The sequence below is a fragment of the Bos javanicus genome, chromosome 18 (genome assembly GCF_032452875.1).
Source record: "Bos javanicus breed banteng chromosome 18, ARS-OSU_banteng_1.0, whole genome shotgun sequence".
NCBI classification, from domain to species: domain Eukaryota; kingdom Metazoa; phylum Chordata; class Mammalia; order Artiodactyla; family Bovidae; genus Bos; species Bos javanicus.
The window spans coordinates 30,125,433-30,149,112 of NC_083885.1; the positions used below are offsets into that span (position 1 = coordinate 30,125,433).

The 23,680-nt window shown below is 37.6% G+C and overlaps 1 long non-coding RNA gene across 1 annotated transcript in view; it reads right to left on the reverse strand.

The window, feature by feature from the left end:
• Positions 1 to 325: 325 nt before the first annotated feature.
• LOC133229852 (uncharacterized) overlaps positions 326 to 23,680 on the reverse strand; it is a 120,627-nt gene continuing 97,272 nt past the window's right edge. Inside the window, exon 2 of the long non-coding RNA XR_009730661.1 lies at positions 326 to 729. This is a non-coding gene — a long non-coding RNA (uncharacterized LOC133229852). The remainder of the gene's footprint in view (positions 730 to 23,680) is intronic.

Here is a 23,680-nt window from a genome sequence, read left to right on the forward strand (position 1 = left end):
ATTCCTAAAGATAACTGTGCAGTAGCTCAGAATCCCAGGAAAAGAATCAGATTTTGAAAAAGCCTGCAATAGGCCAGGCATCACATAAGGTACTTCATAGTCATCTCTGTTTATCTTTGAATCCATCGAGTGAGTACTTAGGTTTGAAACCACCATGGAAAGCAGGAATTGTGTTGCTGGTGGAATCTTGGTTTAGGATGGTTTAAGTCAGTTGTTTGTGGTCAATGCCTTACTGTAAAATCTTGTAGAATTCCTCTTTCTAGTCTCTGCTGAGATTTTAAAGCACAGGGTAGCAGTGTACAAATAAAGCACAAACAAACCAAAATGATAACCAAAGTTACTTGCCATTTAGAAACATTTCAGTTCAGGTTCATTTCTTTGGTTGATAGTTTTTTCCATCACCATTATAATACAATTACTTCCCCAGTTGGAGGTTAACATCCCATTCACTAGTTAATTTTTTTAAAAACCATAATCTACATTTGTCTCTCTGTCCATGGAATCTTGCCTATAGCTACCCTCTCCTTCCTGAATTAATTTTATCCTCTCCAAATGAGCCAGAGAATCTTTGTTAATATTCTGTTTCACTGCAATAATTTAGCCAATCTTGTTTTTCTTTGCCAAAGTTCAGATACATCGCCACGTTTTCTCCTTTCAATGGTCACTCCTGGTATCATTGGCCATCTGTGAAGAGTAGGCTTGGCAAGATTCAGGTATCCTGGGCAAGATCTGTTAATGATTTTAAGCAAAGAATATTTAGGAAGTGTCATAGTTAGAATTAGAGATTCGACAACGTCATCAACAGATATTACTAAAAAAACTTTTTAAAACATCCATAATCAAGTACAAATCCTCAGATATATTAAGAAAGTAGAAATATTCAATAATTTATTTTAAATTAAGTTATCTCATACTTATTTTAAATTTCTCACGTTTTTCCTGCCAAGAATCCTCAATTAAAACTTTACATTTGTTGTGCTTTCATTTTTCCTTTGCTAACTGGTCTTTGTATATCCAGCTTTACCCTCCTTTAATCTATCCTTCTTCAAATAGTTATCAAAGATTTCTCTAAAATGCTATCTCATGCCATAAACTCTCTTTTAAAAACCTTTGCCATGAATCCCCTTTCTGAAAGGGGGATTTGGCCATTTGGAATTGGTTCTTTGTCCTATATTTCTCAGTTCAGTTCAGTTGCTCAGTCACGTCTGACTCTTTGCAACCCCAAGGACTGCAGCATGTCAGGCTTCCTATCCATCATCAGTTCCCAGAGCTTGCTCAAACTCATGTCCATAGAGTCGGTGATGCCATCCAACCATCTCATCTTCTGTCGTCCCCTTCTCCTCCTACCTTCAATCTTTCCCAGCATCAGAGTCTTTTCCAATGAGTCAGTTCTTCACATCATATGGCCAAAGTGTCAGAGCTTCAGCTTCAGCATCAGTCCTTCCAATGAATATTCAGGACTGATTTCTTTTAGGATGGACTGGTTGGACCTCCTTGCAGCCCAAGGGACTCTCAAGAGTCTTCTCCAACACCACAGTTCAAAAGCATCAATTCTTTGGCCCTCAGCTTTCTTTATGGTCCAATTCTCACATCCATACATGACTACTGGAAAAACCATAGCTTTGACTAGATGGGCCTTTGTCGGCAAGATAATGTCTCTGCTTTTTAATATCCTGTCTAAGTTGGTCATAGCTTTTCTTCTAAGGAGCAAGTGTCTTTTAATTTCATGACTGCAGTCACCATCTGCAGTGATTTTGGCTATATTTCCAGTCTTGTTTATTTCTGGGCTGGATGACACATTTGTTGCCCTCTAATGATATTGAATATTTTGCCAGTCTGCTTCTGCCTTTTTTTTTTTTCAACTTGTGTGCATTTATACACATGCTACTAACTTCCTTTGCTGTGATCTGTCTGGAGATCTACCTCTTACCCTCTCACTTCAGCTCAGTGGTAACCCTACGACTTTTCTCAGCCTCTCCTTATAGAGTTCATAACTCTTTCCTCTGCATTCTCACAAATCAAAAACACCTGTATGTCATAATCCCATAATGTTCCAACATTTCTCCACTGAATTGAATTCAGGAAAAGGATGAAGGTGTGTCAATCTTCTGATAACCATCTGTGCTACAATTTGGCATCCTGACTCTGTCTACAGAGCTAGCAGCATGTCATGCAGTGGAGGATATTAAAAAGCAGTCGAGACCCAGCCTCAGGGGTTGGAGCCTCAGTCAAGTATGTTCCAGTTACATTTCTACTGTGGATGAGAACTGCAAGATAGCAGTAAAATGAGAGCCTCAGTTTCAGGCAGCTAGAAAGGACCTTCTCATGGACACAGACTGGAGAAAAGTGCCTTTGGGCTGGGGCAGTGAGGGCATACATACTCAAGCAAACTGAAACAATGAAAACAACAGGATCCAGCAGGCGGTAAAGACGCCCACTTTAAGGCGTTATTCCAGGTGATAGCAGCCTGTATGTCCAGAACACTCACAAAGCATCCTTCCACATATTTTCCCTATTTTAAAAATTTATTTATTTTTAATTGAGGGATAATTGTGTTACAATATTGCTTTGGATTCTGCCATTCATCAACATGAATCAGCCATAGATATACATGTCCCCTCTTTCTTGAAACTCCCTTCCACCTTCCCCACCCCTGTAGGTGGTTACAGAGCCCAAGTTTGAGTTCCCTGAGTCATGCAGCAAATTTCAGTTGGCTATCTATTTTACATATGGTAATGTATATACTTCCATGCTACTCTCTCCACTTGTGACACTTCTCCTTTGTCCCCCACCTGTGTCCATAAATCTGTTTTCAATGTCTGTGTCTCCATTGATGCCCTGTAGATAGGTCTTTCTAAATTCCATGTATATGCATTAATATATGGTATGTGTCTTTCTCTGACTTACTTCATTCTGTATAATAGGCTCTAGGTTCATCTACTTCATCAGGACTCACATGCATTCCTTTATATGGCTGAAGAGTATTTCATTGCATATATGTACCACAGCTTGTTCATCCATTCATCTGTCTATGGACATCTAGGTTGCTTCCATGTCCTACTGCAAAGAATATTGGGCTACATGTGTCTTTTTCAGTTTTGGTTTCTTCAAGGTATATGCCTAGAAGTGGTAATGCTGGGTTGTATGGTAGTTTTATTTCTTGATTTTTTAAAGGAATCTCCATCCTGCCTTCCACAGTCAACCTTCTATATATGAAAAGATTTTAATTTTTCTTCTTTTGCCCCTTTATCCTATTTTTTTGAGGGGGGAGGTGGGCATGATCTGCCTAAATTTTGATAGTGAGATTAAATATATGAAGAAGATAGTTTCTAATATTGATAGGTATTATACTTTAAAAGATGGAGAAGCTCTATATAGTCTATATAGTCAGCAAAAACAAGACTGGGAGCTCACCATGCCTCAGATCATGAACTCCTTATTGCCAAATTCAGACTCAAATTGAAGAAAGTAGATGACCTAAATCAAATCCCTTACGGTTATACAGTGGAAGTGACAAATATATTCAAGGGATTACATCTGATAGACAGTGCCTGAAGAACTATGGATGGAGGTTCACAACATTGTACAGGAGACAGGGATCAAGACCATCCCCAAGAAAAAGAAATGCAAAAAGGCAAAGCAGTTGTCTGAGGACGCCTTACAAATAGCTATGAAAAGAAGAGAAGTGAAAGGTAAAGGAGAAAAGGAAAGATACACCCATCTGAATGCCAGAGATCCAAAGAATAGCAAGGAGAGATAAGAAAGCCTTCCATAGTGATCAGTGCAAAGAAATAGAGGAAAACAATAGAATGGGAAAGACTAGGGATCTCTTCAAAAAATGAGAGATACCCAGGGAACACTTCATGCAAAGATGGGCAGAAGAAAGAATAGCAATGCCATGCACCTAACAGAAGAAGAAGATATTAAGAAGAGGCGGCAGGAATACACAGAGGACTACACAAAAAAGATCTTCATGACCCAGATATTCACAATGATGTAGTCACTCACCTAGAGCCAGGTATCCTCAAATGCAAAGTCAAGTGGGCCTTCAGTTCAGTTCAGTCCCTCAGTCATGTCCAACTCCTGGCTACCCCAAGAATTGCAGCATGCCAGGCCTCCCTGTCCACCACCAACTCCTGGAGTTCACTCAAACTCACGTCCATCGAGTTGGTGATGCCATCCAGCCATCTCATCCTCTGTCGTCCCCTTCTCCTCCTGCCCCCAATCCCTCCCAGCATCAGAGTCTTTTCCAATGAGTCAACTCATAGCATGAGGTGGCCAAAGTACTGGAGTTTCAGCTTTAGCATCATTCCTTCCAAAGAACACCCAGGGCTTATCTCCTTCAGAATGGACTGGTTGGATCTCCTTGCAGTCCAAGGGACTCTCAAGAGTCTTCTCCAACACCACAGTTCAAAAGCATCAATTCTTCAGCAATCAGCTTTCTTCACAGTCCAACTCTCACATCCATACATGACTACTGGAAAAACCATAGCCTTGACTAGACGGACCTTTGTTGGCAAAGTAATGTCTCTGCTTTTGAATATGCTATCTAGGTTGGTCATAACTTTCCTTCCAAGGAGTAAGTGTCTTATATTTCATGGCTGCAATCACTATTTGTAGTGATTTTGGAACCCAAAAAGATAAAGTCTGACAATGTTTCCACTGTTTCCCCATCTACTTCCCATGAAGTGATGGGACCAGATGCCATGATCTTAGTTTTCTGAATGTTGAGCTTTAAGCCAACTTTTTCACTCTCCTCTTTCACTTTCATCAAGAGGCTTTTTAGTTCCTCTTCACTTTCTGCCATAAGGGTGGTGTCATCTGCATATCTGAGGTTCTTGGTATTTCTCCCGGCAATCTTGATTCCAGCTTGTGCTTCTTCCAGTCCAGCGTTTCTCATGATGTACTCTGCATAGAAGTTAAATAAGCAGGGTGACAATATACAGCCTTGACATACTCCTTTTCCTATTTGGAACCAGTCTGTTGTTCCATGTCCAGTTCTAACTGTTGCTTCCTGACCTGCAAAGAAATTTCTCAAGAAGCAGGTGAGGTGGTCTCATATTCCCATCTCTTTCAGAATTTTCCACAGTTCCTTGTGATCCACACAGTCAAAGGCTTTGGCATAGTCAATGAAGCAGAAATAGATGTTTTTCTGGAACTTGCTTGCTTTTCGATGATCCAGCAGATGTTGGCAATTTGATCTCTGGTTCCTCTGCCTTTTCTAAAACCAGCTTGAACATCTGGAAGTTCATGGTTCACGTATTCCTGAAGCCTGGCTTGGAGAATTTGAGCATTACATTACTAGCGTGTGAGATGAGTGCAATTGTGCGGTAGTTTGAGCATTCTTTGGCATTGCCTTTCTTTGGGATTGGAATGAAAACTGACCTTTTCCAGTCCTAGGAAGCATCACTAAGAGCAAAGTAGTGGAGGTGATGGAACTCCAGATGAGCTATTTCAAATCCTAAAAGATGATGCTGTAAAAGTGCTGCACTCAATATGCCAGCAAACTTGGAAAACTCAGCAGTGGCCACAGGACTGGAAAAGGTCAGTTTTCATTCCAATCCCAAAGAAAGGAAATACTGAAGAATGCTCAAACTATCTCACAATTGCACTCATCTCACACTCTAGCAAAGTAATGCTCAAAATTCTTCAAGCAAAGCTCATAAGTAGGTGAACCATGAACTTCCAGATATTCAAGCTGGATTTAGAAAAGGCAGAGGAATCAGAGATCAAATTGCCAACATCTGCTGGATCATCGTAAAAGCGAGACAGTTCTAGAAAAACATATACTTCTGCTTTATTGACTATGTCAAAGCCTTTGACTGTGTGGATCATAACAAACTAGAAAATTCTTAAAGAGATGGGAATACCAGACTGACTTACCTGTCTACTGAGAAATCTGTATCAGGTCAGGAAGCAACAGTTAGAACTGGACATGGAACAACAGACTGTTTCCATCTTGGGAAAGCAGTACATCAAGGCTGTATATTTTCACCCTGCTTACTTAACTTTTAACTCAACATTCAGAAAACTAAGATCATGGCATCTGATCCCATCATTTCATGGCAAATAGATGGGGAAACAATGGAAACAGTTACAGACTTCATTTTTTGGGGCTCCAAAATCACTGCATATGGTGACTGCACCTATGAAATAAAAAGACATTTGCTCCTTGGAAGAAAAGTTATGACCAACCTAGACAGTGTATTAAAAAGCAGAGACATTACTTTGCCAACTAAGGTCCATCTGGTCAAACGTATGGTTTTTCCAGTGGTCATGCAGGGATGTGAGAGTGGGACTATAAAGAAAGTTGAGCACTGAAGAACTGATGCTTTTGAACTGTGGTGTTGGAGAAGACTCCTGTGAGTCCCTTAGACTGCAAGGAGATCCAACCAGTCCATCCTAGAGAAAATCAGTCCTGAATATTCATTGGAAGGACTGATGCTGAAGCTGACACTCCAATACTTTGGCCACCTGATGTGAAGAGCTGACTCATTTGAAAAAAACCCTGATGCTGGGAAAGATTGAGGGCAGGAGGAGAAGGGGATGACAGAGGATGAGATGGTTGGATGGCATCACTGACTCCATGTACATGAGTTTAAGTAAACTCTGGAAGTTGCTGATGGACAGGGAGGTCTGCTGTGCTGCAGTCCATGGGTTCACAAAGAGTCGGGCATGACTGAGTGACTGAACTGACTGACACTTTTAAATTTTAGTAACTAATTAATATTCTGAATGGAACTAGCCAAGGGCCCTTGACTATGAATATTCTATGATGATGTGAATTTAGATCAGTGCTACATTTCTAGTTATTTCTTCATGGACAAGTAGTAGTCAATCAGAAAAAATAACCCACCAAAGTGATGGAATTAATTCAAATAGGTGATCCAAAGAAATAAGTATGATTCTGTTTCATTTCTGGGTTGATAACAGTGCAACAACATAAGATCAATATATTTTCATTGCAAATACCCCATTAGCTAAAAGATTCCTGTACCTCTAGAACAGCACTTCTCAACCTCAGCAATATTTACATTAGTGCTGGAAAATTCTTTGCCATAGCGGGCACTCCTATTCACCATAGGATATTTAGCAGCCTCCCTGGCTTCTGCTCATAAGATGCTAGTAGCGCCTGCAGTGAGACAACCAAAAATCTCCCCCCAAACTCCCAGGTGTCCCCAGTGGAGCAAACCTGCTTTCACTTGAGAGTTGCTATGCCAGTTCCAAGAATTTTGTGAGAAAAAAGTGAGATAAAGCATTATGTGAGCAAAGTTTTTTCAAACACTAGAATTAGTTGTGATTTCAATTTTTATTCAGAGATAAACTATAAATCTCATTATCCAAATAAGAGTTTTTCTTCTATTTGGAAATTTTTTATTTTGTGCTCAAATACTTTAATGGAATATGCCTATTTTACTCCTATGTCCTGGAAGAAATATCTGAAGGTTTTGAGATGTCAAATAACTTGCCTAATGTCATGGACTTATACGTGCCTATCTGGAATATTAATCCAGGTCACAAGGACTCTGAAGACAATGTAATATGCAGCTACACTATCTTTTACAATCTATATTTCAGGAATGATTATATGCTCTTTTTCTCATCAGTTTCCTTAACTCTTGTATTTATTTATTTGTTGTTTTTATTGAATGAAAGATGCTTTAATGTCTATGCTGCTGCTGCTGCTAAGTCGCTTCAGTCATGTCCGACTCTGTGCGACCCCATAGACGGCAGCCCACCAGGCTCCCCGACCCTGGGATTCTCCAGGCAAGAACACTGGAGTGGGTTGCCATTTCCTTCTCCTTAATGTCTATAGTGCTTTACAATTTTCAGAAGTCTTTCACACGTGATTTCATGTAATCCTATAATAACCTTTTCCCCCCTACCCATTTCTAGTGACCCTCCTCACTTAAATTTCATATTTAAATAAGTTTGTGCTTCTTGTCTTTGTGTGTCTAATGAATACTAAGGCTTGATTGGGAATTTCCTGCTCACTATGAAAGTAGGTATTGGGAATCGTGACTTGTGTGTGCATCTATATATTTTCCCCCCTCCCTTTTCAAATATGGATCAATCATGGGACTAGAGTACTTCCATAACTCTTATTTCTCATCTTCATTCTTTAAAAAAATTAATTTATTTACTTTAATTGGAGGCTGATTACTTTACAATATTGTGATGGTTTCTGCCATACAATGACATGAATCAGCCATGGGTGTGCGTGTGTGCCCCTAGCCTGAACGCCCCTCCCACCTCATCTTCATTCTTTTAAGAAAAGCCAGGATTCATTATTAAAGTGGCTACAGTTTATTGAGTACTTTCATTAAATATTCATTATCATAACCTCCAAACTACCTCATGAGGGCAGTACCCTTAGCATCCCCAGTTCATTGCTGTAAAATCTGAGACGCTGAGAGTGGAATAAAATTTGCACATACAAGCTGGATGCAAACTTAGATCTTTTTGATGGCAAAACGTGTATATGAATATATGTATATGTACAACTGATTTACTTTACTGCACACCTGAAACTAACATGACGTTTGTAAATCAACTGTACTCCAATAAAATATACACAATGGAATATTGCTAAGTCGCTTCAGTCGTGTCCAACTCTGTGCTACCCCATAGATGGCAGCCCAACAGGCTCCCCTGTCCCTGGGATTCTCCAGGCAAGAGTACTGGAGTGGGTTGCCATTTCCTTCTCCTATGCATGAAAGTGAAAAGTGAAGTCACTCAGTCGTGTCCGACTTTTAGCGACCCCATGGACTGCAGCCTACCAGGCTCTTCCGTCCATGGGATTTTCCAGGCAAGAGTACTGGAGTGGGGTGTTATTGCTGCTAAGTCGCTTCAGTCGTGTCCGACTCTGTGCGACACCATAGATGGCAGCCCACTAGGCTCCCCCGTCCCTGGGATTTTCCAGACAAGAACACTGGAGTGGGTTGCCATTTCCTTCTCCAATGCATGAAAGTGAAAAGTGAAAGTGAAGTCACTCAGTCGTGTCTGACTCTTAGCAACCCCATGGACTGCAGCCCACCAGGCTCCTCCATCCATGGGATTTTCCAGGCAAGAGTACTGGAGTGGGGTGCCATTGCCTTCTCAGCTATAAAAAGGAATGCATTTGAGTCAGTTCTAATGAGGTGGATTGACCTAGAGCCTATTATACAGAGTGAAGTAAGTCAGAAAGTGAAAGACAAATATCATATATGAATGTGTATACATGGAACCTAGAAAGATATTATGGATGATTCCATTTGCAGGGCAGCAAAGGAGACACAGACATTTGGACATAGTTAGGGGAGGAGATAGTGGGATGATATGAAAGAATACTATTGAAACATATATATTATCATATGTAAAACAGATAGCCAGTGGGTGCTCTAAGTATGTTGCAAGGGACTCAATGCCAGTGTTCTGTGACACCCTAGAGGGGTGCATTCAAGAGGTAGGGGACATTATGTATACCTAATGCTGATTTATGTTGATGTATGGCAATAACCATCACAATATTGTAAAGTAATAATCCTCTTAATTAAAAATACAATAAAAATTAAGAAACCCAACCTTCAAATTGAGTCCCACAAAAAATAATAATAATAAAATAAGCTTATATAAGAAAACTATATTCTTAAACTCCTGTACTAATTTTTTATATAAAGGTAGTCTACAAAGATAGACCACTGGGGGAAATTCAAATTCATAATAGCCACGCAAAAATGTGCTTCCGGATGCAAATAAGCAAGCAAAGGCACAATAACTTTATTTTTAAAAGGGAGTTAAACAGATATGATGTCATCTATGTCTCTTTTTTGCTTAACATTTGGTAATTCTTATTTATTTGTATCATAGAAATCTTCTTTGGTCAAAGCCCCAGTGAATACTCCCTAAAGTGAGCAATTCTGATAAATACCTTTGCTGGATACAAAAAAAAAAAAAAAAGAAGAAGAAGAAGAAAAGAAAGGAATAGGCTCAAGATGATTGCCAATAAATGTGATTTCATTTATGATCCATAAGAACTGTGGGTCAGAGAACAGCTCCTAAGGAGAAGATATATAGGAGAGATTTTAATATTTTCACTTTTACTTTAGTGAGTATTCAGACAGCATGTTGCTAGGAAGTAGTAAAACATCATACACACGCACATATGTTTTGGGGGAAAAAAATCACCTACTAAAAATAGAATGTGCTTGGTCGCTCAGTCATGTCCAACTCTTTGTGACCCCATGGACTGTAGCCCACCAGGTTCCTCTGTCTATGGGATTATCCAAGCAAGAATACTGGAGTGGGTTGCCATGCCCTCCTCCAGGGAATCTTCCCAACTCAGGAATCGAACTCAGGTCAGGTCTCCCACATTTCAGGTGGATTCTGTAGTTACAATAAATTCATTTATGGATAACCAACAAGGGCTTACTACACAGCACATGGAACTCTGCTCAGTGATATGTGGCAGCCTGGATGGGAGGGGAGTTTGGGGGAGAATGGATACATGTGTATGTATGACTGAGTCCCTCTGCTGTTCATGTGAAACCATCAAAACATTGTTTGTTAATCTGCTGCTGGTGCTAAGTCACGTCAGTCATGTCCGACTCTGTGCGACCCTATAGACGGCAGCCCACCAGGCTCCTCTGTCCATGGGATTCTCCAGGCAAGAACACTGGAGCGGGTTTCCATTTCCTTCTCCAATGCATGAAAGTGAAAAGTGAAAGTGAAGTCGCTCAGCCGTGTCTGACTCTTAGCAACCCCATGGACTGCAGCCTACCAGGCTCCTGCATCACTGGGATTTTCCAGGCAAAAGTACTGGAGTGGGGTGCCACTGCTATACAACATAAAAAATTAAAAGTTAAAAAAATATTATTGAGTTATCTTCTAATTTATCCAACCAACTTGTTTGATCACCTCCTAAATATCAGAATCTGTTTTACAACCCAGGGATTTAAAATAAAGCAGAAGAGTAAGACATTCAAAAGATTAAATTTTATTCTATTCTTTTATTTGTGTTTTAGATTTGAGGGGGTATAGATATTACACACCATGTAACTTTTAGGGTAACTGGGGGAGGGTGAATTTGACTGTCAATTTATGAAGTCACTTTCTACTAATGACTTGTTAGTATATACTCCGTCATACCAATACATTCCTTGCATAATGAAAGCATTTTAGCAAAGTGTTTGAACCAGCAATTTAGGGAACAGGTGGTAGTTGGGAATGGAAAGAGTTAAGTTTTTTAACATAAAAGTGTGATTACTGAAATATGAAAATAAAATAATTTTCTCCTCTTTCCTCTTTAGGAACACAGCATGCAGAAAAAATAAATCATCATCATGAACCCTCCCTCCCTTGGTCAACATTTTATGTTATTTTATCTTTATTTTCACTGTGGATGTGTCTCTTTCTTTTTATATATCATCAGCAGATTGTATATTTGATGAAGAAATCCAAATAAATATGAATGTCAAGTTCTCTGAAACAGGTTTTTTGGCTTCAATTCTTGTTTCCACAGTTGAAAACATTTGCCAAATTTGTGTCACAAATTAGACATCAAGAAGCAGGCAGCAAGTTTGTTAATTATTTGGATAAATTTAATGAACTTATTCTCATTAGGTTTTATGAGCCATGCTGTACACAGTATTGTGTGAAAGTCCACAACCAACACAGTGATGTCAGGAGGTAATTAAGGGCACTGATGAGAATTTTTGCAGAAAAACAAGGTGCAGGAAATGCTTTGTGTATAAGCACATTATTAGACAGAATTAAGGATTGCTAGTTACAAAGAATTAAATAGAGATCATTTCAATTGCAACAAATTAAGAGAGAAGTCAGTTTGGCTCCTAAAACAAATGTTGAATATACACATAAATCATAGTGTTTTGCAGCCGGCACTTCATCCTGGGTGTGATGAGCTATGTAATAGTGTGTTACTGCCACATGATCTGGAAGTAGGCACAGTTTGTCTTCAGAAGGATTTTTAAAGTGTTGATCTTTTAGAAAAAGAATCTCACTTTAGATGGCCTCCTGATGGAAAACGCATGAAACAGACATTCTTTTTTTTTTAGTCTATTGGCACTTTATTGTTATCACTCCTGATAGGAAGAACTCCAAAGATTGACTATAAATAAACTGTGAAAATACATGTGTCAACATATATTCCATTCACCTCCACTTCTCCAAAAAGAGAGACCTGTGGAGGATTATAATGGGTCAGAGTTTAGTAAGAAATCAAAAAAAGAAACTATTTTAAAAGTCAAACATGAGTTAATGATGACCTAGAAAAAAACAACTGTGTCTACTATAAGATCAGATCTATACCAATCTCATTTCTAACCTATTAAAGCTGTCTAAGTAAAATCTGGCATATTTTCCAGTGAATGAGAGCTTAGAAAACAGGAGTTAAAGACAACTTTAAAAGGTCTGAATTGTTCTTAATATTATCCTGTGTATTAAATGTACCATATTAATTCAAGCAATGCCCATATAATTTTTCTGCATCTCAACTTAAAAAATATATTTACAATATAGAAATCTAATATTATTGCCAAGTAAGATCTTAAATATTTAAGTTCTTTTAAACAAATGTAATATAAATCAATGAAGTCACTGATAGTAATGGTGATGATGTTGATGATACTGTGGTTATTATTATTATTTATAATGAAACTCTAAACTGGATACACATTTAAAAAATGGGCCTTACTTTGCCACCATCCATAACCTTGACAATGACCCCTTGATACAGTTGACCTTAAACAACCTCAGGATTAGAAGTGCCAACCCTCCCTATAGTCAAAAATTTGTGTATAACTTATAGTCCGTCCTCCATACCAGGTTGCTCATAGCCATGGTTTCTCATCTGGGGATTTAACTGACATAGTTCGTGTAGTGTTTACTATTTAACAAAAATTGTGTGTTAAGGGAACCATCACAGTTCGAACGTGTTGTTTAAGTGTTAACTATATTAGTAATTTTTGTTTCATTATATTTGTAAGAAAAATAATCTGTCTACTCAATTTTAAGATTACTTTTCTCTTTCCAATGGTTGGATGAGAGAATTTGGCTTGATGTCAGAACTGATTCCTACACAAGGAAAAGTCTTACAGGGTATATGAGAGGGGCAAGTCAGTTTTTGTAGCTGTGGGGATTCTAATATGGCCTGCAGAAGAATCTGTATGTATTTGCATAAATCTAGTCATACAGTGAAGTGTATCTTCCATGTGATTCAACTTTACAATTTAAAATAAATTTAAATATTAAAAGCTTGACTCTCTAATTAGATGTTTCCTGTCATGTGTCTTTTTCCCAGTTCCTCTACATTTGCTAACTTGCTGTTGGATTAGATTATCTCTTGAGGGTGCTCATCTTTGTGTATGTGTATATTTTCTGTGTTTATATTTTTGTCTTCTTTGTTTCACTGGGAGTGAGAATACTCAGAATGGGTTTCTTAATTAAACTTATAGATACTCATATCCTAAGTCTACAGAGATGTGTTCAGCTAATAAATTAGGTATAAATAAATAACAATAAAGAAGCATGGCATTTAAGTAGCAGGCTTATAGATTTCCTGTGAAATAGCTTCAGTGTACAGCTGAAAGTTTCAGTAGGATTAAGGAAATTTGATTAATGCTATTTTGAAATGGAATTTCTAGACCCATGGGACTTCTGTTAATGAAATCTTCTCAGAAATCTAGTTCATTCACAGGTGAAAGGATGAGAAGACAAGAGAGTTCTCCATGATAATCTTAAAGATTGCAAATCTCTGGAAATCAATTCCAATCAAAACAGTCTTATTTCAAGGTGTTTTTGAATATTGAATGAGTAATAGTTATCTTTGACCTTACAAGTACTGAGTTATAGTGATGGGTAAGTGACTCAGAAAGTGTGTACTAGGCCACTGGTTCATAAAGTGGTCACTCTAAATGCTCATGGTTGTGATCCATGTAGTAGAAAGTGTATTTCTTACTAGGTATTCATTCAAATAATTTTTTTTACTGAATTTGTTTCATTTAACTCTGTTTTGTTATGTTTTGTTTTACTCTGTTTTATTCTACTCTATTCAGTTTTATTTTAAACATACTTTAAAACTAGACCTCTATGAAACCTACTTTGACTAACTCTGATCTATTGGGTAGACAAGCATTCAGGCAATAAAATCATGGTAATTATAACAGATATGAACACCATAAATGGAACATGGAGAAAAAAGTTTTGACGCTTTCCCTGGGGACTAAAGGACAGTTTCAGAGAGGAGTTGTACACTGAGATAAATTTTGATGAAAGAGTAATCTTTTATGGTAGAAAATAAAGGTAATGTGGAGTGGGCCATTCTGGAGAGAAAAGTGAACAGAAAATGAGATCTAGAGTTGGGTTGTCTAGTGTTGAGTATCAGTCTCTATACTAACTAGCATTCCTACCTTGGGCAAGTTATTTACATTCTCTTATTCCTACTTACCTTATGTATAAACAGGGATTACAATAGAACTGTGAAAATAATATCAGGAAATCTATATAAAATACTGACCCAGTATCTAATAGTAAATACTCAGTTTGCTGTAATAATATACATTTTTCTCAGTGGTGGGTGTATTAATAGTATATGTATCATCTGATATTAGTGGCATGAGATATGTGAAAAAAATCATTTCACCAGAAATGAGAGATGTGACTGGACAGATGGAGAGTAGACATATAAATGTGTTATATGGAATCTTTTCACTATCTTAAAAACAATGAAAAACCCATTGAAGTGTTTACAAATATTAATAGAATCAAAATATGTTGTTCGTATATGTGGAATCTAGAAAAGTGGTATAGATGATCCTATTTGCAAAGCAGAAATAGGGACACAGACATAGAGAACAAATGTATGGATACCAAGGGAGAAAGAAGAGGATGGAAGGAATTGGGAGATTGGGATGGACACATATACATTATTGATACTATGTATAAAAAATAATTAATGAGAGCCTACTGTATAGCACAGGAAACTCTACTAAATTCACTGTGGTGATCTGAATGGAAAGGAAGTTCATTAGGGAAGGGATATATGAATATGCACAGCTGACTCATTTCACTGTTCACTGAAACTAATACTTGCTACACATGCTAGCAAAGTAATGCTCAAAATCATTTAAGCCAGGCTTCAACAGTATATGAATAGAGAACTCCCAGATATACAAGCTGGAGTTAGAAAAGGCAGAGGAACCAGAGATCAAATTGCCAACATGCATTGGACCATGGAAAAAGCAAGAGAATTCCAGAGAAACATCTACTTCTGCTCCATGGACTATCCTGAAGCCTTTGACTGTGTAGATCACAACAAACTGTGGAAAATTCTTAAAGAGATGGGAATATCAGACCACCTTACCTGCCTCCTGAAAACCCATATGCAGGTCAAGAAGCAACAGTTAGAACTGGACATGAAACAACAGATTGGTTCCAAATAGGAAAAGGAGGACGTCAAAGCTGTATATTGTCACCATGCTTATTTAACCTATATGCAAAACACAACATGCAAAATGCTGGGCTGGATGAAGCTCAGCTGGAATTAAGATTGCAGGGAGATTTGGGGGCACTTTGCTGATGGTGTCAGTGAGCTCATTTCCCTCCTGAGTGAAACTAGGGGTAGGTCGTCTAAATACAACAAATATACAAGCAAAACAAAATTACAAACCCAATCATCAGCAGACAGGATTACCACCTCAATCAGCCTTGCCCATCAGAGGAAAAACAAAACAAAACAAAAACTGAGCACAAATCTCTGGTTACACAAACCACTGGACCAACCTTAGGGCAGAAACCAAAAGGAAGAAAGAATTCAAGCTTGAAGCCTGAGAAGAGGAGACCTCAAACACAATAAGTTTAAAAAAAAAAAAATGAAAAGGCAGAAAAATACTACACAAATGAAGGAACAAACTAGAAACCCAGGAGTCCAAATAAATGAAGAGGAAATAGAACAGGCTTATGGACTCTGTGGGAGAGGGAGAGGGTGGGAAGATTTGGGAGAATGGCATTGAAACATGTGAAATGTCATGTATGAAACAAGATGCCAGTCCAGGTTCAATGCACGATGCTGGATGCTTGGGGCTGGTGCACTGGGACGACCCAGAGGGATGGTATGGGGAGGGAGGAGGGAGGAGGGTTCAGGATGGGGAACACATGCATAATTTTTTTTTAATTAAAAAAATTAAAAAAAAAAAAAACAGATGAAGAGGAAATAGGCAAATTACCTGAAAAAGAGTTCAGAATAATGATAGTAAATATGATCAAAAACCTTGACAACAAAATGGAGAAAATGAAAGAATCAATTAACATTGACCTAGAAGAATTAAAGAATAAATCTACAGAGACAAACAACACAATTGCAGAAATTAAAAACACTCTAGAATAAATCAATAGCAGAATATCTGAAGCAGAGAATGAATCAGTGAGCTGGAAGATAAAATGGTGGAAATTAATTCTGAAGAGCAGAATAAAGTAAAAAGAATGAAAAGAACTGAGGATAGGCTCAGAGATGTCTGAGACAATATCAAATGCATCAACATTTGAATTATAGGGCTCTCAGAAGAAGAAGAGAAAAAGAAAGGGTGTGAGAAAAATTTTGAAAAGATTACAGTTGAAAATTTTCCCAACATGGAAAAAGAAATAGTCAATCAAGTCCAAGAGGCAAGAAGAGTCCCATACAGGAGAAACCCAAGGAGAAACAAACCAAGACACATACTAATCAAACTAACAAAGACTAAACACAAAGAAAGAATATTAAAAGCAGCAAGGGAAAAGCAACAAGTAACATACAAGGGAAACCCCATATGCTTAATGACTGATCTTTCAGCAGAAACTGTAGGCCAGAAGGGAATGGCAGGATATATTTAAAGTACTGAAAGGGAAGAGTCTAGAACCAAGATTACTGTACTTAGCAAGGATCTCATTCAAAATTGATGGAGAAATAGAAAATTTTTCAGACAAGCAAAAGTTAAGAGAATTCAGTACCACCAAACCAGCTTTACAACAAATGTTAAAGGTACCTATATAGTCAATAAATACAACAGAAGAAAAAAGATCTACAAAATCAATCCCAAACAATTAAGAAAATGGCAATAAGAACATATATATCAATAATTACTTTAAATGTATTGGATGAACTGCTCCAACCAAAAGACACAAACTGGCTGAATGGATACAAAAACAAGACCCATATACATGCTGTCTACAAAAAACCCACTTCAGCCCTAAAGACACATATAGACTGAAAGTGAGAGGATGGAAAAATATATCCCATGCAAATGGGAACCAAAGGAAGCTAGAGTAGTAATCCTCATATCAGACAAAATAGACCTTAAAATAAAGAAGATTACAAAAGATAAGGAAGGACACTACATAATGATCAAAGGATCAATCCAAAAGGAAGACATAACAATTGTAAGCATCTATGCACCCAACATAGGAGCATCTCAATACATAAGACAAACATTATCAGACATAAAAGGAGAAATCGACAGTAACACAATAATAGTAGGAGATTTTAACACCCCACTCACACCAATGGACAGATCATCAAAACAGAAAATTAATAAGGAAACACAAGTCTTAAATGATACATTAGATGAGATGGATCTCATTGATATCTTCAGGACATTTCATCCAAATGCAGAAGAATACACCTTCTTCTCATGCACATGGAACATTCTCCAGGATAGAACACATCTTGGGTCACAAATCAAACCTCAGTAAATTTAAGAAAATTGAAACATGTCAAGCATCTTCTCTGACCACATGCTATGAGACTAGATATCAATTACAAGAAAAATACTGTAAAAAACACAAACACATGGAGATTAAACAACGTGTTTCTAAATAAGCAAGGGGTTGCTGCAATCAAAAGCAAAATCAAAAAATTTATAGAAACAAATGACAATGAAAATATGACAACTCAAAATCTATAGGATGCAGCAAAAGCAGTTCTAAAAGGGAAGTTTATAGCAATACAATCCTACCTCAAGAAACAAGAAAAACATCGAATAGACAAACTAACTTTACACCTAAAACAACTGGAAAAAGAAGAAGAAAAAAAAGTCAGTGAAGGAAAGAAATCATAAAGATCTGAGTAGAAATAAATGAAAAGTAAATGAAAGAAAAAATAGTAAAGATTAATAAAACTAAAAGCTGGTTCTTGGAGAAGATAAACAAAATTGACAAGCCTTTAGCCAGACTCATCAAGAAAAAAAGGAGAGAAGAGTCAAATCAACAAAATTAGAAATGAAAAAAGGAGAGGTTACAACAGACAATGCAGAAATATAAAAGATCGTAAGAGACTATTATGAACAACTATATGGCAAAGAAATGTATAACCTGGAAGAAATGGACTGATTCTTAGAAAAGTTCAATCTTTCAAGACTTAACCAGAAAGAAATAGTAACTATGAACAAGCACAGAGATTGAAGCTGTGATCAAAAATCTCCCAAAAAACGAAAGCCCAAGACCAGATGGATTCACAGGAGAATTCTATCCAACATTTAGAGAAGAGCTAATGCCTATCCTTCTAAAACTCTTTCAAAAAATTGCAGAGGAAGGAACACTTCCAAACTCATTCTACAAGGCTGCCATCACCCTTGTAGATAAAGGGTGACAAAGACAACACAAAAAAAGAAAACTACAGGCCAATATCCCTGATGAACATAGATGCAAAAATCCTCAACAAAATTTTAGCAAACAGAATTCAGCAACACATCAAAAAGCTCATCCACCATGATCAAGTTGGGTTTATTCCAGGAATGAAAGGATTCTTCAGTATACACAAATCAATCAATGTGATATACCATATTAACAAATTGAAAGATAAAAACCAGATGGTCATCTCAACAGAGGCAGAAAAAAGCCTTTGACAAAATTCAGCACCCATTATTGATTAAAACTCTTCAAAAAATAGGCCTAGAAAGAACCTACCTCAACATAGTAAAGGACATATGTGATAAGCCTACAGCAAACATTATTCTCAATAGTGAAAAACTGAAAGCATTCACTCTAAGATCAAGAACAAGACAAGGGTATTCACTTTCACCAGTATTATTCAATGCAGTTCTGGAAGTCCTAGCTATAGCAACCAGAGAAGAAAAAGAAATAAAAGGAATCCAGATCAGAAAAGAAGAAGAAAAACTCTCACTGTTTGCACATGACATGATACTGTATATAGAAAACCCTAAAGATAGTCAGAAAATTACCAGAGCTAATCAGTGAATTTAGCAAAGTTACAGGATACAAAATCAATACACAGAAATCACTTGAATTTCTATATACTAACAATGAAAAATCAGAAAGAGAAATTAAGGAATCAATCCCATTCACCACTGCAACAAAATGAATTAAATATCTAAGAATAAACTTACCTAAGGAAACAAAAGAACTGTACACAGAAAATTATGATACTAATGCAATACTGGCTGGGTTCGATTCCTGGGTCAGGAAGATCCCCTGGAGAAGGAAATGGAAACCCACTCCAGTATTCTTGCCTGGAGAATCCCACGGATAGAGGAGCCTGATAGGCTACAGTCCATGGGGTCACAAGAGTTGAACATGACTTAGAGACTAAGGGAGAGAGAGAAAATGAAAGAAATCAAAGATGACATAAAAAGATGGAGAGATATTCTATGTTCCTGGGTAAGAGAATCAATATTGTGACAATAACTATACTACCAAATGCAATATACAGATTCAATGTGATCCCTATTAAACTATCAATGGCATTTTTCACAGAACTAGAACAAAAAATTTCACAATTCATATGCAAACACAAAAGATCCTGAAGAGCAAAAGCAGTGTTAAGAAAGAAAAATGGAACTGGAGGAATCAACCTTCCTGACTTCAGGTTATACTACAAAACTATAGTCATCAAGACAGTGTGGTACTGGCACAAAAGCAAAAATATAGACCAGTGGAACAGGATAGAAAGCCAAGAAATAAACCCATGCACCCAGGGGACCTTATTTTTGACAAAGGGCGCAAGAATATACAATGGGGCAAAGACAGTCTCTTCAATAAACTGTGTTGGGAAAATTGGACACCTACATGTAAAAGAATGAAATTAGAACACTTCCTAACCCCATACACAAAGATAAACTCAAAATGCATTAAAGATCTAAATGTAAGACCAGAAACTATAAAACTCTTAGAGGAGAACATAGTCAGAACACTCAATGACATAAATCAAAGCAAGATCCTCTATGACCCACCTCCTAGAGTAATGGAAATAAAAACAAAAGTAAACAAGTGGGGCTTGATTAAACTTAAAAGCATTTGCACAGCAAAGGAAACTATAAGCAAGGTGAAAAGACAAGCCTCAGAATTGGAAAAAATAATAGCAAATGAAACAACTGACAAAGGATTAATTTCCAACATATACAAGCAGCTTATCCGACTCAATACCAGAAAAACAAATAACCCAATCAAAAAGTGGGAAAAAGACCTAAACAGATACTTCTCCAAAGAAGACATACTGGCTAAAAAAACTCATGAAAAGATGCTCAGCATCACTCAATATTAGAGAAACGCAAATCAAAACTACAGTGAGATATTACCTCACACTGGTCAGAATGGCCATCATTAAAAGGCTGCTGCTGCTGCTAAGTCGCTTCAGGCGTGTCCGACTCTGTTGGACCCCATAGATGGCAGCCCACTAGGCTCCTCTGTCCCTGGGATTCCCCAGGCAAGAATACTGGAGTGGGTTGCCATTTCCTTCTCCAATGCATGAAAGTGAAAAGTGAAAGAGAAGTCGCTCAGTTGTGCCCAACTCTTAGAGACCCCATGGACTACAGCCTACCAGGCTTCTCCGTCCATGGGATTTTCCAGGCAAGAGTACTGGAGTGGGGTGCCATTGCCTTCTCCCATTAAAAGGCTACAAACAATAAATGCTGGAGAGGGTGAGGAGAAAGGGGAATGCTCTTGCACTGTTGGTGGGAATGTAAAATGATACAGCCACTACGGAAGATGGATTCCTTAAAAAAGGAATCACTATGGAGATTCCTTTAAAAATCTATGAATAAAACCACCATTTGACCCATCAATCTCACTCTGAGGCATATACCCTGAGAAACCAAAATTGAATAAGACACATGTATCCCATTGTTCATTACAGCAGTACTTACAATAGCTAGAACATGGAAGAAACCTAGATGTCCATTGACAGATGAATGGATAAAGAAGTTGTGGTACATATACACAATGGAATATTACTCAGCCAAAAAAAGGAATGCATTTGAGTCAGTTCTGATGAGGTGGATGAACCTAGAACCTATTATACAGAGTCAAGTGAGTCAGAAAACAAAAGATAAATATCATATTCTAATCCATATATATGGAATCTAGAAAAATGGTACTGAAGAATTTATTTACAGGGCAGCAATGGAGAAACAGAAATAGAGGATAGCATTATGGACATTGGGAGAAGGGAGGAGAGGATGAAGTGTATGGAAAGAGTAACATGGAAACTTTCATTACCATATGTAAAATAGATAGCCAAGGGGAATTTGCTGTATGGCTCAGGAAACTCAAACAGGGGCTCTGTATCAACCCAGAGGGGTGTGACGGGGCAGCAGATGGGAGGGAGGTTCAAATGGGAGGGGATATATGTATACTTATGGCTGACTCATGCTGAGGTTTGACAGAAAACAACAGAATTCTGCAAACCAATTATACTTCAACAAAAAATAAATTAAAAAGAAAAAATATTGCAGGGAGAAATATCAATAATCTCAGTCAGGCAGATGATACCACCCTTATGGCAGAAAGCCAAGAGGAACTAAAGATGCTCTTGATGAAGGTGAAAGAGGAGAATGCAAAAGTTGACATAATACTCAACATTCAAAAATGAAGATCATGGCATCTGGTCCCACCACTTCATGGCAAATAGATGGGGAAAAAAAGGAAACAGTGACAGACTTTATTTATTTGGACTCCAAAATCACTGTGGATAGTGACTGCAGCCATGAAATTAAGAGATGCTTGCTCCTTGGAAGAAAAGCTATTACCAAACTAGACAGCATATTAAAAAGCAGAGGCATTACTTTGCCTACAAAGGTCTTTATAGTCAAAGCTATGGTTTTTCCATTAGTCGGGTACAGATGTGAGAGCTGGACAATAAAACTGGCTGAGTGCCCCAAAACTGATGCCTTCGAACTGTGGTGCTGGAGAAGACTGTTGAGAGTCCTTGGACTGCAAGGAGATCCAACCAGTCAATCCTAAAGGAAATCAGTCCTGAATATTCATTGGAAGGACTGATGCTGAAGCTCCAATACTTTGGGCATCTGACGCAATGTGCCAACTCCCTGGAAAAGACCCTGATGCTTGGGACGACTGAAAGCAGGAAGAGAAGGGAATGACAGAGGATGAGATGGTGATGGCATCACCAACTCAATGGACATGAGTTTAAGCAAACGCCAGGAGATGGTGAAGGACTCGGAAGTCTGGCGTGCTGCAGTCCATGTGGCAGCAAAGAGTCAGACACAATTGAGTGACTGAACAAAAACAAGAAACTACTGAAACTTTATAAAGCAATTATACTCTAAAAAAATTAATTTAAATGTATGTTGCTCATATCTTCAAACTGATGTGCTAAGAAGTTTAAGAGGGATAATCTGGGTAACATCTGGATAGGTGGTGTTCTTCTGCATGAACAAGAGACTATGAAAGATTAGCTTTATAAGGATAACATAGTGGTTTATGTTAGAATATACACATATGTTAAAGTACAATTAATATATCTGAGGTATTATTATTACTATTATTACTTGCACTTGGTCTTTCATTGTTTAGTCACTAACCACCTGTTTTGTGTCAGAGACAATGGCAAGATCTTTGTTTTGAGTCCCCCAAAACTCAGTTTTTGATCCAGGTGATTCTTAGCATTAGTAAGGTTTAGAAAGCATTGCTCTATGCCATTGAACCTTGGAAATGCAAAGACTTATTTAACTTTTTCTTCTCCTCACCCCATATCCTGTTGATAAATCCTATATGTCTTATATATACGGCCTTTCCTAAGTCACCATTTCCATGTCTCTGAGTTCCCCATCATCTTTCACCTGGACTCATTTGTTTTCTTTTTATCATACACACACACACACACACACGCACTCTTACATATTTATCTATATATATGTATATATATAATATACCCCTGGTTTTACTATATCTGACAGGTTTTTTTCCCTTTATTGCCTCTATTATTTTTTAAAAGCAGATCTGATTTCATCACTCTTTTTGGTTCTAAGAGTAATGAGTATAGAATATTAGCATAGTTTCAAATTTATTTCTCTAGTTTTATTTTGTGCTTTATTCTTTGCAAGTTCTGTATATCATAGCCGTTCAGGAATAAGTTATTCATATGTTCTCCAAATATACAGCCTTATGAATTTCTACTTGATCAATATCTGATACAGCTAAATATAAATCCTCCATTATGAATGTGGATGTCCATTTCCATCTCCTCTGGGATTTTTGTTCTCTTTTGTTTTTGCTTTATATCTTTCTAGTCTCTGTACTGGCTGCATAAAGATTGTTTGCTACATCTTCTTGATATTACTTTGCTTTTATTATGTACTATTGCTTTGAGCTTGCTTTTTTGGTTTTTTAAAATTCTACTTTTTCTGGTAATTGAAATTTCACAATGATAGACCTTCACTAATGCTCTCCCCTCACTCAG